The sequence below is a fragment of the Helianthus annuus genome, chromosome 6 (assembly GCF_002127325.2).
Source record: "Helianthus annuus cultivar XRQ/B chromosome 6, HanXRQr2.0-SUNRISE, whole genome shotgun sequence".
NCBI classification, from domain to species: domain Eukaryota; kingdom Viridiplantae; phylum Streptophyta; class Magnoliopsida; order Asterales; family Asteraceae; genus Helianthus; species Helianthus annuus.
The window spans coordinates 138,398,159-138,414,104 of record NC_035438.2 but is presented as its reverse complement, the minus strand read 5'-3'; positions in this window follow the sequence as shown (position 1 = coordinate 138,414,104).

Sequence of the window (15,946 nt, the reverse complement as noted above, 5' to 3'; positions counted from 1 at the left end):
TAGTGGTAAGATAATTATTTAAAGTGTTACCTCCCATTGGGTTCAAGTTAGTGAATCCATATTGCTGGGATTCTGGAATAACGGAGGGACCAGTGGAAGCAATGGTCTGCATTGGAATGAAGTCCCCTTGATGGACATCTAGACTTCCTGTTTGCAAACTCTTTAGGGATCCTGGCATCTGGGAGGATCCTGGTATCTGAAATGATCCTGGAACGAAGGAGGATCCTTGAACCGGGGATGATCCTGGAACAAAGTAGGATCCTTGAAACTGCTGCGCTCCCGGGTAGGCTCCTGATTTCATGAAGGATCCCATATGCTGGGGATAGGATCCTGCCGGCTGAAAGTGTGAGCCTGATGTCTGAGTCATTGCTGTTGATCCGAGGTGCAATCCTCTTGATTCTCCCATAATTTGCACGTCTGGAATTTCCGATGGCTGAGAAGTGATCATTGGAGTATCAAAGCTCAAGGATTTGGGCATCAGTGGGGAATGATCCTCTGCCGTTCTCCTTTGTCTTTTGAGATCTCCAATTTCCCTGAGGATCCTTTCATTAGTTTCATCCTGCCGCTGCATACGATCCTTCATCTGCAAAATCAAAGTAAATACATCACTAGTACTGGGAATATAAGAATTCATAGCAGAAGAAGATGGAGGTTTAGAGTTAGTAGGAGTTTGTCTCTTCTCAGCATTCTTCTGGGATCCTGCCGGTGGAGGAGGCAGAGTGTTCTGAGACGAGGTGACTACAGACATTGCCGTGGACATGTTTTTCAATGATGAAGCCATGTAATTCTTTGAAATGATTTCGAACAGAAAGTTTTCTTATGAATGAAGCACCAATTGCCCCACGGTGGGCGCCAAACTGTTTTGGTCAAAAATCACACAAGGATAATGCAACCAAACTTTATGTAAATGGGGTATGATGCTTGGTTTGTAGAAAAAGTAAAGGATCACTTCAATGTGAAATATGCAAAGACACAATGATTTATACGAGGAAAAAGCCCTTGATCAATGTATGATCTCCGGCATAAAAAACCTCGGGTGATGGCAACTACCGATCACCAAACTTCAATATAAGAAAAATAGTTACAACTTTGGATGATAATGAGCTGAGTACAAGGATCACTATAGTTTCGAGTGTCTAAGCGTGTGAGAGTTGTGTTGTCTCTTCTTCCGAATGAGGAAGAGTGTTATATATACAAGTGTAGGTGACCTATTTTAGGTAAAAAGACTAATAATCAGCTCATTACCCCTTTAGAAATAAAAGTAAATCTAGCCTAAATTATCGCCCTTAAATCATGCCAAGTTTCCATATCCTTCACAACGTCCATCTCCGATTAAGCACATGCTATAGTTGTAAAGACGTGTCCTTTAATTGTGATGCTAAGAGCGGATCCTGCTAGTCATTCCTGCAAAACAACATTAAATTCAACGAAAGCAACTGTTCGTATGAGGATCCTATGATGGTCCGTGATCCTGATCCTGGAACTCTGCTGAGGATCACTATCTGCCAAAGAAACAAGGATCACTGGTTAGGATCACATGTGAGGATCATGTACTGTAAAAATCCAGCCCTAACAATGGGCGCTAAGCTTTACTGCCCACTTAGCCATTCTTCCGGACATCTCTGGTTTCCTGGGGACATTCTTAATTGGGAAATTAGTTCTAACAACAATAACATGTGTTTCAAAATAATGTCTTAGTTTAGTAGATGCCATAATCAGTGCAAGAATAAGTTTTTGAAGGTGTGAATACCTGGATTCAGCGTCAAGTAAACTCTTACTTACATAATAGACAGGATATTGTGTACCTTCATGATCCTTAACAAGGACTGCACTTACTGCTTTTGAGGATACCGCAAGGTATAAGGATAACACATGTGACACCTCGGATTTTCCCGGATAATCTTTCGATGTAACGTGTGTGTACGTATATTTTATTAAATGAAAAACTCATGAAACTGTTTGCTGTTACATGCTATGTGTATGTAAGTATATGGGTATATATATATATATATATAGGTGTGTGTGTTATTGTGAGCCGAAACCATGACCCAACTCGAGACCCCTTGGTCCCGAGTGAACAGTAAGACATATTAGGGGCCGGTTTGGTTTGGGCCATGTGTAAAGCCCAAGTCGCAACACCCTAAGCCCACTCGAGATCTTATATAAACCAACCCTCCCTTCCCTTAATCATTTTTACAAACACACTTCTCTCACTCACCTTCACTCACTCCTTCTTCCTCACTAAAACCCTAAAAACCTAAGAACTCTAGCAACCAAAACCATCTCCTTCTCCCTCTTCCTCTCTCGGATCAAGTAGACAAACGACAAGGAGGATCGGCCGGATCAATCTTCACCCGAACACCCCCTTTCTTACACCTCGAGTTAGCCGGTTAGTGTTTTCTTGGCTTGAATGTGACCTTCATTATTTTGTGCTTGATTATGCTTGTTGATGATTGTTTGGCCATGTTTTGTGTGAATAAAAACATGTGTAATGGATAATCGGTTAGCATGTTTGTGTTCCGGAATGTTTAGATAGAATTAATATTCATGACTTTGGTTGAATGGTTAGCATCCGATTATGCTTAGGAACCGAGAATGATAATGTCTATTATGTCCGTTCATGTTGTGATGTTTAGTGATAAAATGTGTTCTAATATTTCTATGAGGGATTTGATGATTTTGTTATCCGAATGATATTAAAGTGATGTTAGGGATTGAATGTTCATGAATGATGTTGAATGTTATTTGAATATGATGAACAACTTGAATGTCATATAAATATTTTCAAATATGCTTTGTTTGATCTGTTTTGTGCACATTTTAGACAAGAAAACATGTTAGTGGATATAGTACACAATTTGCATGAAATTGCAATCCTATTGGTCAGTACATTGCAGGTTCTAGAAGATTTGTTGTGCACGTAATCGCGGTTGCGAGTCGTAACCTTTGGTTGCGACTCGAGACCACATCAAGTCTTGTCGAGATCTCCCGGTTGCGAGTCGCAATCAACGCGTATCGAATCCGGTTGCGAGTCGTAACCATTGCTGCTAAGTCGGAACCGCTAGTTGCGAGTCGTAACCTCTGGTTGCGACTCGTAACCAAAACGTGATGAACCGAGACCTCGGTTGCGAGTCGTAACCTCGGTTGCGAGTCGCAACCACCATTGTCTCGACTGGGCTATTTTGGTGTTTTTGGGCTTTGACTGTTGGGTTTTCTGTTGACTGGGCTACGTGTTGTTACTGCTGATTGTACGTGTTTGCTATATGTGTTTGCCGTACGTGTTCGCTATGTGCTTATTTGTACCCAACTTGACCCATACTTGGTAACCATGCTAGGACGTGGTGACCAACATACTTGACCGGGTAAAATAATCTACCGAGCAACCCAAGGTGAGTTCACAACTTAAAAGCATGCGTCCCGGTGGTTTGGGACACGAGACTAAAACAACCCTATCCCCTTGTAAAGGGGATACCATTTACATTCCTTCCCTAGTTACTGGGAACAAACTTACTTTTCCTTCCCTTGTCATTGGGAAACCTTTTAGTTAATTACTGTTTATACGGAATGCAACCAAACGGCACTAAACGCAACTCTATCACTCAATTCCCTACTACATAATACCGATTAGTCGCCGGGGCCAGGCGAACGGGTTATTAGTTGATAGCGCTATTTAGGTCTTACCAGCCTCACACCGTGCCATGGTATGGGATCGGTCGTGAACTAATGTACTCAGGCATCCGTCAATGATGATAGAACATTGACATCGGGGCATCCTGCGGAAACGCAAACGGTTACCTAGTGTTCGGTATTGGAAAAACAGTTTAGTCGCTAACTTTTGGGGTAGCTCCCCATGGCATGTATAAACGGATAAATTAACTGGTGAAACGAGTTTTTGGTAAATAAAACTGGACAACTAGTGAACTCACTCAGCATTATTGTTGACCCCCTTACTGCATGCTTTGCAGGTAACCAGTGACGAAGGAGCTTGCTGCTTGGGAACGAGTAGTGTCTGTCCACCCTTGTGTTGGGTGTTACCTTATTTTGAACTATGAACTTGTTTAAACTACCTTACTTATGCTTCCGCTACTTATTACTATTTGAACTTGAAACCTTAAACTCTGAACTTGATATTTGCTAATCTTATGGTTAGTAAGTGTTACTTTTTGTTATCAATTTAATTATTCAGTATAATTGGTGGCTGGATCCTGGTCAGTCACGCCCTCGAAGCGGGTGTTATCCGCAGGTGGATTTTGGGGGTGTGACAGATTGGTATCAGAGCCATTGGTTATAGTGAACTTGGTTTTAAAAAGGGGAAGAATCTTTTTGAGAAAAACCAGACTATAACCCGTGACTCGTGACGACACTACACTCCAAGTGCAAGGCTCGACTTATCTGACCTCATAGCTCGGACCCCTATTTACTTGCTTATTTGTCTTATGCTTTCTACTATGCGTACTAGTTTGCCTGATTAGATAGATACGCCTCCCCTCTTCTATCTCATTCTCGCTATATTACGACATCACACTCATACTATGTTTTCTGGTTATGAAGACAATGAGTGGACGCGGACGAGGAAACGTCAACATGACTCAGGCTCAGTTCACTAACCTGCTCAACACTGTGGCTGCAGCTTTCGCAGCTCACCCTATAGGTAAACTCGTTGTTTTAGGATGTTTAGATCCTACCGCCACATCGTCTTTTCGCCTCTAAACCTATTTCGCTTCACTCCTCACAACAGGTCAGCCTGCGCCTGTGCAACCACGTGTCTGTACCTTCAAGACCTTCATGGATTGCAAGCCTCTTCCATTCAGTGGTACTGAGGGTGCCATAGGTCTCCTGCACTGGATCGAGAAGGTCGAAGCTGTCTTCGCTGTCTGCGAGTGTCCCCCTGCTAATTGGGTGAAGTTTGCTACTGGTACTCTTGAGGGAAGCGCACTTTCATGGTGGAAGGCGCAAATTCAAATGCTTGGTTTGGAGACTGCTAACGCTACTGCATGGGAAGATTTCAAGGATATGATCAAGGAAGAGTACTGTCACAGGGATGATATCCACAAACTCGAGGACGAGTACTATGAACTCAAGATGGTTGGGTCAGAGATTGAGACCTACACCAAGCTGTCCAACGACTATGCTGCTCTTTGTCCAAACATGTCCCGACCCATGTACCGAAGGATCGAATTGTACATCAAGGGTTTAGTCCCGGAAATCAGGAGCCATGTAACCTCGGCCAACCTCACTGCCATACAGCCCGTGGTTCGTCTTGCCCACAAACTCACCAACCAGGCTGTGGAGGAGGGCAGGTTGCCCAAAAGGATCAGTGCTGAGTAAGGAACTTCTAGTGATGGTAAACGAAAGTGGGATGGAAATCAGGGCAAAGATGCTAACTCTACTCAGGCCCCAACTCAGCAAAGGAAAACTGACAACAACAAAGGCACTCAGCAACAGGGTGGCTACCGGGGAAGCTACCCTAAGTGCAACAAGTGTAACAGGCACCACAATGGGGCATGTAACAAGGTTCAGTGTCAGCGATGCCACAAGATGGGGCACGAAGCCAAGGATTGTAGAAGTCAGTTCCCAGCAAGGCAGAATCAGCAACAACCCCAACAGCAACAGCAGCAGGGAAATAACCGGGCATGTTTTAAATGTGGGGCAACAGGGCACATGCGAAAGGATTGCCCTGAACTGAATCAGAATCGCAACAACAAGCAGGGAGCTGGGAACAATGAGCAAAACAACAATGCTGGGAATGCAAGGGGAAGAGCTTTCGTGATTGGAGCTGGAGAAGCAAGGAACGACCCCAACGTCGTGGCGGGTAAGTTCCTACTTGATGATCGTTATGTTTCTGTGTTATTTGATTCCGGTGCCGATGCCAGTTATGTATCCCTTCGCATTAGTAAGAAACTTAAGCACCCGCCTGCATTATTAAGTTCTAAGCACATCGTCGAGATAGCTAATGGTAAGAACATCGAGGCCACGCACATGATCCACGACTGCACACTAGAATTGTCTGGCCACACGTTTAGTATCGATCTTTTCCCTGTCAAGCTTGGAAGCTTCGACGTCGTCATTGGTATGGATTGGTTATCCAAACATCGCGCTGAGATCCTCTGTCAAGAGAAAGCAGTTCGTATACCTCGCCGTTCTGGCCAACCCCTCATCGTCCAAGGCAACAAAGGGGGAGAAGTCACAGGCATTATCTCGCTTTTAAAAGCCCAAAAGTGTTTGCAGAAAGGGCACACCGCTATCCTAGCACTCGTCACCAACACCCACGAAAAGGAAAAGAGGATTGAAGATTTTCCTGTAGTACGTGATTATCCCGAGGTATTCCCTGAGGAACTACCTGGACTCCCTCCCCACCGTCAGGTCGAATTTCAAATCGAGCTAGCTCCCGGAGCAGCACCCATAGCTCGTGCACCGTACCGTCTAGCCCCTGCAGAACTGAAGGAACTCTCTACGCAACTACAGGAACTATTGGATAAAGGATTTATCCGTCCTAGCTCATCACCCTGGGGAGCCCCAGTACTCTTTGTCAAGAAGAAGGATGGCACATTCCGAATGTGCATCGACTATCGTGAGTTGAACAAGGTTACCATCAAGAATCGTTACCCTCTCCCGCGCATCGACGACCTATTCGATCAGCTGCAAGGATCGAGCTACTATTCTAAGATCGACCTACGGTCAGGTTATCATCAGTTGAGAGTACGTGACGAAGATATTTCCAAGACTGCGTTTAGGACCCGTTATGGTCACTATGAATTCCTCGTTATGCCTTTCGGAATGACTAACGCACCTGCAGTGTTCATGGATCTTATGAACCGCGTATGTAAGCCTTACCTCGACAAATTCGTGATTGTGTTTATCGACGACATCCTGATTTATTCGAAAAGTCAGGAGGAGCATGAACAACACCTACGCCTTATTCTGGAACTCCTTCGCAACGAGCAGCTGTACGCCAAATTCTCTAAATGTGACTTCTGGCTTCGAGAAGTCCATTTCCTCGGCCATGTAGTTAATAAGAACGGAATTCATGTTGACCCAGCTAAGATCGAATCAATAAAGAACTGGCCTACGCCTAAGACTCCCACTGAAGTTCGCCAATTCTTGGGTTTGGCAGGCTACTACCGCAGATTCATTCAGGGATTCTCAAAGATTGCCCAACCCCACACTATACTCACTCAGAAAGGCATCGCCTATAAGTGGAATGAGGCACAGGAATCTGCTCTTCAGAGGCTTAAGGATAACCTCTGTAGCGCTCCTATTCTCTCGTTGCCTGAAGGCACTGACGACTTTGTGGTTTACTGCGATGCGTCTATCCATGGGCTCGGTTGCGTGTTAATGCAACGCGAGAAAGTTATTGCTTACGCCTCACGACAACTCAAGACACATGAAAGGAACTATACAACGCATGACTTGGAACTGGGAGCAGTGGTTTTTGCTCTTAAGGTATGGAGACATTACCTGTACGGTACCAAGTGCACTATTTATACCGATCACAGGAGCCTCGAGCATATCATTAGGCAAAAGGAATTGAACATGCGACAGCGCCGCTGGGTCGAACTCTTGAATGACTACGAATGCGCCATCAAGTATCATCCGGGCAAGGCCAATGTCGTGGCAGACGCCCTCAGCCGAAAGGACACTATACCAAAACGCGTGCGAGCATTGCAACTTACCATCCAGTCTAACCTCCCTACCCAGATCCGAAATGCTCAAGCTGAAGCATTGAAACCAGAAAACATCAGGGCTGAGTCTCTGCGAGGATCGAGGCAGCGACTAGAACAAAAAGAGGATGGCGCTTACTATGTAACAGGGCGCATTTGGGTCCCTCTCTATGGGGATTTACGTGAACTTGTGATGGACGAAGCCCACAAATCCCGCTACTCCGTACATCCTGGTTCGGACAAGATGTACCACGACTTGAAGACTACATATTGGTGGCCTGGCATGAAGGCCCACATAGCAACATACGTCAGCAAATGTTTGACTTGCGCAAGAGTCAAGACAGAATACCAGAAGCCGGCAGGTCTACTCCAACAACCAGAAATCCCGAAATGGAAATGGGAGCAAATTTCCATGGATTTTGTTACAGGGCTACCTAGGTCTCAACGCGGAAATGACACCATTTGGGTAATAGTAGATCGATTGACCAAGTCCGCGCACTTTCTGGCCATTAAGGAAACAGACAAGTTTTCTACCTTGGCGGAAGTTTACTTAAAGGAAGTAGTTTCGAGGCACGGGGTGCCAACCTCAATTATTTCCGACCGAGACGCTCGTTTTACTTCGGAATTGTGGCAAGCTATGCACAAATCCTTTGGCTCACGTTTGGACATGAGCACTGCTTACCACCCGCAAACGGATGGACAGTCCGAACGCACCATCCAGACTCTAGAAGACATGCTTAGAGCGTGTGTGATCGATTTTGGCAAGAACTGGGAGAAGCATCTACCGTTAGTAGAGTTCTCAAACAACAACAGCTACCACACTAGTATTCAGGCAGCACCTTTTGAGGCATTGTACGGTCGTAAATGCCGGTCACCTCTCTGCTGGGCGGAAATCGGTGATAGTCAAATCACGGGCCCAGAGATGGTGGTAGATACAACGGAAAAGATTGCCCAGATCAGACAACGCATGGCGGCAGCTCGTGACCGTCAAAAGAGTTACGCTGATAAGCGTAGGAAACCATTGGAATTCCAGGTCGGTGACCGGGTCCTACTTAAAGTCTCACCCTGGAAGGGTGTGGTTCGCTTTGGAAAACGGGGCAAGCTTAATCCGCGATACATTGGACCATTCGAAATTACCGAGAAAATCGGTAAGGTTGCTTATAGATTGAACCTGCCTGAAGAACTGAGTGCGGTACACAACGTTTTCCACGTATCCAATCTGAAGAAGTGTCTGTCAGATGAAACGCTCGTAATTCCTTTCAAGGAACTAACTATTGACGAACAGCTACACTTTACTGAGGAACCGATTGAAATCACTGATCGAGAGATCAAAATCCTCAAACGTAGCCAAATACCTCTTGTACGAGTCCGTTGGAACTCGCGATGTGGCCCAGAGTATACCTGGGAGCGGGAAGACCAGATGAAGCACAAGTATCCCCAGTTGTTCCCAAACGAAACTGAAGCTACAACCGAATTTCGGGACGAAATTCCAAACTAACGGGGGGATGATGTGACACCCCGTTGAAACGCTTTCACTTATGCTAGCTTGACAGTGGCTGCCTTAACTTTCGGGACGAAAGTTCTTAAAACTTGGGGATAATGTGACACCTCGGATTTTCCCGGATAATCTTTCGATGTAACGTGTGTGTACGTATATTTTATTAAATGAAAAACTCATGAAACTGTTTGCTGTTACATGCTATGTGTATGTAAGTATATGGGTATATATATATGTATATATATATATATAGGTGTGTGTGTTATTGTGAGCCGAAACCATGACCCAACTCGAGACCCCTTGGTCCCGAGTGAACAGTAAGACATATTAGGGGCCGGTTTGGTTTGGGCCATGTGTAAAGCCCAAGTCGCAACACCCTAAGCCCACTCGAGATCTTATATAAACCAACCCTCCCCTCCCTTAATCATTTTTACAAACACACTTCTCTCACTCACCTTCACTCACTCCTTCTTCCTCACTAAAACCCTAAAAACCTAAGAACTCTAGCAACCAAAACCATCTCCTTCTCCCTCTTCCTCTCTCGGATCAAGTAGACAAACGACAAGGAGGATCGGCCGGATCAATCTTCACCCGAACACCCCCTTTCTTACACCTCGAGTTAGCCGGTTAGTGTTTTCTTGGCTTGAATGTGACCTTCATTATTTTGTGCTTGATTATGCTTGTTGATGATTGTTTGGCCATGTTTTGTGTGAATAAAAACATGTGTAATGGATAATCGGTTAGCATGTTTGTGTTCCGGAATGTTTAGATAGAATGAATATTCATGACTTTGGTTGAATGGTTAGCATCCGATTATGCTTAGGAACCGAGAATGATAATGTCTATTATGTCCGTTCATGTTGTGATGTTTAGTGATAAAATGTGTTCTAATATTTCTATGAGGGATTTGATGATTTTGTTATCCGAATGATATTAAAGTGATGTTAGGGATTGAATGTTCATGAATGATGTTGAATGTTATTTGAATATGATGAACAACTTGAATGTCATATAAATATTTTCAAATATGCTTTGTTTGATCTGTTTTGTGCACATTTTAGACAAGAAAACATGTTAGTGGATATAGTACACAATTTGCATGAAATTGCAATCCTATTGGTCAGTACATTGCAGGTTCTAGAAGATTTGTTGTGCACGTAATCGTGGTTGCGAGTCGTAACCTTTGGTTGCGACTCGAGACCACATCAAGTCTTGTCGAGATCTCCCGGTTGCGAGTCGCAATCAACGCGTATCGAATCCGGTTGCGAGTCGTAACCATTGCTGCTAAGTCGGAACCGCTAGTTGCGAGTCGTAACCTCTGGTTGCGACTCGTAACCAAAACGTGATGAACCGAGACCTCGGTTGCGAGTCGTAACCTCGGTTGCGAGTCGCAACCACCATTGTCTCGACTGGGCTATTTTGGTGTTTTTGGGCTTTGACTGTTGGGTTTTCTGTTGACTGGGCTACGTGTTGTTACTGCTGATTGTACGTGTTTGCTATATGTGTTTGCCGTACGTGTTCGCTATGTGCTTATTTGTACCCAACTTGACCCATACTTGGTAACCATGCTAGGACGTGGTGACCAACATACTTGACCGGGTAAAATAATCTACCGAGCAACCCAAGGTGAGTTCACAACTTAAAAGCATGCGTCCCGGTGGTTTGGGACACGAGACTAAAACAACCCTATCCCCTTGTAAAGGGGATACCATTTACATTCCTTCCCTAGTTACTGGGAACAAACTTACTTTTCCTTCCCTTGTCATTGGGAAACCTTTTAGTTAATTACTGTTTATACGAATGCAACCAAACGGCACTAAACGCAACTCTATCACTCAAGTCCCTACTACATAATACCGATTAGTCGCCGGGGCCAGGCGAACGGGTTATTAGTTGATAGCGCTATTTAGGTCTTACCAGCCTCACACCGTGCCATGGTATGGGATCGGTCGTGAACTAATGTACTCAGGCATCCGTCAATGATGATAGAACATTGACATCGGGGCATCCTGCGGAAACGCAAACGGTTACCTAGTGTTCGGTATTGGAAAAACAGTTTAGTCGCTAACTTTTGGGGTAGCTCCCCATGGCATGTATAAACGGATAAATTAACTGGTGAAACGAGTTTTTGGTAAATAAAACTGGACAACTAGTGAACTCACTCAGCATTATTGTTGACCCCCTTACTGCATGCTTTGCAGGTAACCAGTGACGAAGGAGCTTGCTGCTTGGGAACGAGTAGTGTCTGTCCACCCTTGTGTTGGGTGTTACCTTATTTTGAACTATGAACTTGTTTAAACTACCTTACTTATGCTTCCGCTACTTATTACTGTTTGAACTTGAAACCTTAAACTCTGAACTTGATATTTGCTAATCTTATGGTTAGTAAGTGTTACTTTTTGTTATCAATTTAATTATTCAGTATAATTGGTGGCTGGATCCTGGTCAGTCACGCCCTCGAAGCGGGTGTTATCCGCAGGTGGATTTTGGGGGTGTGACAACACATCTCCTTTTTCTGGTTTCATCAATGCTGGGGCTGAGGACATGTATTCTTTTAGGGCTTGTAAAGCATTCTCATGCTTTTCAGTCCATTCGAATTTCTTGTTCTTTCTTAGGATATCATAGAATTCTTTACACTTTTCTGAGGATTTGGATATGAATCTGTTTAGAGCTGCTATCCTGCCTGTTAGCCTTTGCACATCCTTAGCGTTGGTAGGGGATTTGATATTCACCAATTCTTTGATTTGTTCCGGGCTTGCTTCAATGCCCCTCTGGGTTACCATATATCCTAAGAATTTACCTGCTTTAACACCAAAGTGACATTTTGAAGGATTAAGCTTCATGTTATAATTATCAAGGATATCAAACGCTTCCTCCAAGTCCCTTAGGTGATCCTCAGCTTTTTTGGATTTCACCACCATATCGTCTATGTATACTTCCATAGTTTGTCCAATTTGATCTTTGAACATCATATTCACCAGCCTTTGATATGTTGCACCTGCATTTCTTAATCCAAAAGGCATAGCAATATAACAATATATACCGGTTGGGGTCATAAAAGCCGTATCCTCTTGGTCAGATGTTTCCATCTGAATTTGTTGGAATCCAGATGATGCATCCATAAAGGTTAACAGTTCATGACCCGCCGTTGCATCCACCATGGAGTCAATGTGGGGTAAGGGGAAAGGATCCTTGGGACATGCCTTATTCAAATCAGTGAAATCGACACATACCCTCCACTTTCCATTTTTCTTTTGGACAACAACCACATTGGCCAGCCATTTTGGATACTTTACTTCTCTAATCATACCTGCTCGTAGTAATCTTTCTACCTCTTCCTGGATAATGGCATTTCTTTCTGGTGCAAACTTCCTCCTTTTTTGATGGATTGGTTTAACCGACCTGTCAATGCCAAGTTTATGTGTGATAATATCCTTAGATATACCTGTCATATCCTCGTGTTTCCATGCAAAGGTAGATTTTCTTCTTTTGAGGAAGGATACAATGTCTTCCTTCATTTTGCCAAGGATCCCTGATCCAATGTAGATTTTGGATTCAGGATCATCAGGATCCAAGAGGATTTCATCCACATCCTGTTCTCTTGCCTCCAAGACACCCCTTGGAGGATACTTTAATTGCTATTGCTCCCTTGGTTTCGAGGCTGGTTTCATTGATGAGGTGTAACAATCCTTAGCCTCCTGTTGATCACTATCGATCTTGATTATTCCCCATGGGCTAGGGAGCTTCACACATTGATGGTAGGTGGATGGGACTGCCTTCATATCGTGTATCCAGGGCCTGCCAAGGATAACATTACAACAAGACAAACAATCAATAACACAAAATTTCTGATAATTATGTAATCCTTCCACGTAAATTGGGAGTTTGATGTCCCCCAGGGTTTTCTTGGTCTCGCCACTAAATCCTACAAGCACGGAGGATCTTGGTGTGATATCTGATTCCGGGATACCCATTTTCTTCAGAACATCAAGCTGGATAATGTTTACTGAGCTTCCTCCGTCAATAAGGATCCTGCGGACAAAATGGTTAGAAATAAAAAGAGTAATAACTAAACTATCATGATGAGGATCCTGGATGTTAATTCTATCATCCTCATCAAAGGTTATGATTTTTCCTTCCGAGACACTCGATGTTCGAATAGGTCTTTCTCCGTTATCCATTTTAGCTTCCTTTGCATGCCTTTTAGCTGCTGAGAAGGATGTACCACAGATGTCTGATCCTCCAGAAATAAAGTTGATTACTTGTGCATCTGCCGGAGGAGCTGGAGCTTTCTCAGGGATCCTCTCACGATCCTGAGTCCTTTGCTTTTTTCTTCCCAACAACTCTTTTAGATGCCCCTTGCTTAGCAGATATCCAATTTCCTTTCTTAACGCGATGCATTCTTCGGTTAAATGCCCAAAATCCTCATGGTATGCACACCACTTCGATTTGTCTTTAGTTTCGGCTGGTTTGTCATTTTTTCTAGGCCATCTGGCTTTTTCTCCTAGATTCTGCATTGCAAGGATTAGTTCATGGTTATCAACGGAAAAACAGTATTCAGAAATTGGAGGATAATCTTCATCATCCTCTTCTTGGTCAACAGCATGCACGTTCTGGTTGTCAGTTCTGTTATAGGATTTGAATCTGTTGCTTTTGAAAGAGGATCCTTGCTTTTCTTGTTTTGAGGATCCTACTTGTCTCTCCTGGATCCTCTTGTCATCCTCTAACCGGATGAACCTGAGTGCCCGAGTTCTTACTTCGTCTAGGTTCCTGCATGGTGTCATAACAAGATCATCATAGAACAATGAATCCTTAAGTAAACCCATCTTGAAGGCCTCAACAGCTGTGGCCACATCCAAGTTAGGAATATCCAAGGATTCTTTACTAAACTTGGTTATATAATCCCTTAATGATTCATTATGACCCTGAGTTATCCTATATAAATCGCTAGTCAATCGTTCAAATTTTCTACTACAAGAAAACTGATTATTGAATAAGTTAACTAAATTAGCGAATGAAGTAATAGAGTATGGGGGAAGACTTAGCAGCCATTTAAGAGCGGATCCAGTAAGAGTGGATCCAAATCCCTTGCACAGGCATGCTTCCTTTAACCTTTCTGGAATAGGATTGATCTCCATCCTCTCCCTGTATTGTGCTATGTGTTCCTCAGGATCCGTTGTACCATCATACAGCTTCATAGTAGGGATATGGAATCTTTTGGGTATCTCAGCATCACAGATTGGTGGTGCAAAACGAGATACCTTATGGCTTCCATCTGCAATCTCCGGGATAGGTTTGACTACCCCTGGAACACTTGATATCATATCCTTCAGTTTTTGTAGTTCTCTGGCCATAGCATGATTGATACCTGTATCCTGCATGAATCCATGGTTAGTGGTATAAGAATTATTAAAAGTGTTACCTCCCATCGGGTTCAAATTAGGAACATTGGATGTGAATCCATGTTGCAGGGATTCTGGGATGATGGAGGGACCAGTGGAAGCAATGGTTTGCATTGGAATAAAATCTCCTTGATGGACATCTGGACTTCCTATTTGCAAATTCTTCAAGGATCCTGGTATCTGAGGGGATCCTTGAACCTGGGATGATCCTGGAACAAAGGAGGATCCTTGAACCTGGGATGATCCTGGAACAAAGGAGGATCCTTGAACTTGGGATGATCCTGGAACAAAGGAGGATCCTTGAACCTGGGATGATCCTGGAACAAAGGAGGATCCTTGAACCTGGGATGATCCTGGAACAAAGGAGGATCCTAAGCTCATGAAGGATCCCATATGCTGTGTGTAGGATCCTGCCGGTTGGAAATATGATCCTGATGCCTGAGTCATTGCTGCTGGGCCGAAATGCACTCCTCTTAATCCACCCATATGTTGAATGTCTAGGGCCTCTGATGGCTGAGAAGTAATCATCGGAGTATCAAAATTCAAAGATTTAGGCATTAGTGGGGAATGATCCTCTGCCGTTTTCTTTTGCCTTTTGAGATCTCCGATTTCCTTGAGGATCCTGTCATTAGTTTCATCCTGCTGCTGCATACGATCCCTCATCTGCAAAATCAAAGTAAATATATCACTAATACTGGGAACATAAGAAGTTAGAGCAGAAGATGATGGTTTAGAGGAGATAGGAGTTGGTCTCTTCTCAGCATTTTTCTGAGATCCAGCTGGTGGTGGAGGCAAAGGTGGAATGCCATTAGATGAATTGACTGCAGACATTGCTGTGGAAGTATTCTTCAACGATGAAGCCATGCAACACTTCTGGAATGATCACCAACAGAAAAATTTTCTGATGAATGAAGCACCAATTGCCCCACGGTGGGCGCCAAACTGTTTTGGTCAAAAATCACTTAAAGATAATGCAACCAAACTTTATGTAAACGGGGAATGATGCTTGGTATGATGAACAAAGTGAAGGATCACTCAAATGTAAAATGCACAAGTGACACAAGGATTTATACGAGGAAAAAGCCCTTGATCAATGATCTCCGGCATAAAAAACCTCGGGTGATGGAAACTACCGATCACCAAACTTCAATATAACAAATAATGGTTACAACTTTGGATGGTAACGAGCTAGGTACAAGGATCACTATAGTATCGTATGCTAAAGTGTATGAGAAATGTGTCGTGTCTTCCGAATGTTCAAGAGTGCCTTTTATACAAGTGTGTGTGGTTCTATTTTAGGCAAATAACCTAACTATTAGCTCGTTACCCCTTCAAGAATAGAAGTAAATTTAGCCTAAATTATCGCCCTTAAATTGTGCTGAGTT